The sequence below is a fragment of the Mytilus trossulus genome, chromosome 12, assembly GCF_036588685.1.
Source record: "Mytilus trossulus isolate FHL-02 chromosome 12, PNRI_Mtr1.1.1.hap1, whole genome shotgun sequence".
In the NCBI taxonomy this organism is placed as follows: Eukaryota; Metazoa; Mollusca; class Bivalvia; order Mytilida; family Mytilidae; genus Mytilus; species Mytilus trossulus.
Genome location: NC_086384.1, coordinates 21,572,840 through 21,574,305, shown reverse-complemented (window position 1 = coordinate 21,574,305; position 1,466 = coordinate 21,572,840).

Sequence of the window (1,466 nt, the reverse complement as noted above, 5' to 3'; positions counted from 1 at the left end):
GTGACCGCTATATGACGGTGTCTTACTGAAGAAAATAGGCGATAGAACCAAAGGGATATTAGAACTCATTTTTTCAAACTGACAATGCTATTGCAAAAAAGACAAATAGACAACAGTACATAATAAACATAAAGCTAAAGACTATGCAACACGAACCCTCCAGAAACCGAGGATGAACTCGTTTGCTTCGGAAGCGTTAGTATAGTCAGATCCAACTGATTGGTATTCTAATATACAAGACCGGAAAAAAGCATGTTGTTTTCCTTCATACGATAATACTTCGGAAATAAACTCGTATGATTTTAAAAAGTTTTTTAGTGTCATGTTGGATCGCAAAATAGCAAACCAAAGTTGCCAAATTGGTCTAGTTGTTAAATCGAGTCAGCAAAGTTCTATTCAACAAAATTTACCAGATTTACATTTAAACTCATAAATTGGAATAAACTGACAACGCTGTGGTTAAAAAAGAAAAAAGAAAAAACAATCGACAAACAATCGTACACAAATCACAACATAGAAAACTAAAGAATGAGCAACACGAACCCCACCAAAAGCTTGGGGTGTTCTCGTGTGCTGTGTTTTACAAGCAGGAAAAGGCGTTCGTACTGTGACCCATATTTCAGTTGAAACAAATAAAAACTTACTGCTCAATCTATCACTGTACTTACTTAGGGGATGGTTAGACGCTCACAAACATGTTTAACGCAATCACATTTTCCATGTTCCTGTGCAAAAATAGTAATTTATTGGTTGTTGTTGGTTGCCTCTTGAGTTAATTTTGCGTTGATCTATTTTTGCCGTTGGTCGTTAGTTTTCATCTTTAACTGTTTCACATTTCGTGATGTCTTGGTCTTTGTTAACTTACTGTACATGTACAGCATTAGATTGTGATCATGGTTAAAACGACGGGTGACAAATGTAGACGCGGCAGGATCTGGTATCCCTTCCAAAGCATCTGAGATCACCCCCATTTTTATTGGGATTCGAGGTGCTTAGTTTTGAGTTTTCTATGTTGTGTTTTGTGAACTCTTGTTTGTCTTTTTGTCCTCTTCTTTTAGCCAAGGCATTGACAGTTTATTTTCGATCCACGATTTTGAATGTGTCTGGTATCTTTCGACCCTCTTTAAAATGTCGAACTTTGACTTATAGTTGCTATGACGGTGGTGACACACTTTTGAATGTTGGAAAAAGGGGATAAAAAGTGCATTGGATGTGGGATGTGAGGTTTGAAAAAAGAGGAGATATTGGACCTTGTCGTACAAATGGGATGCGAGGGGGAATACCAACAAAAGCGGGATTTGAGAAATGCGCACCCGCTGTCATCCCTCTCTTTTTGGTTTTGCCTGATAGCTGTCTAAGTTGCTATCAATTCATATTGTTATGCGTATTTTTATGCGTTTACTTTTCTATATTGGCAAGAGGTATAGAGGGAGGGTTGAGATCTCATAAATATGTTTAACCCCGCC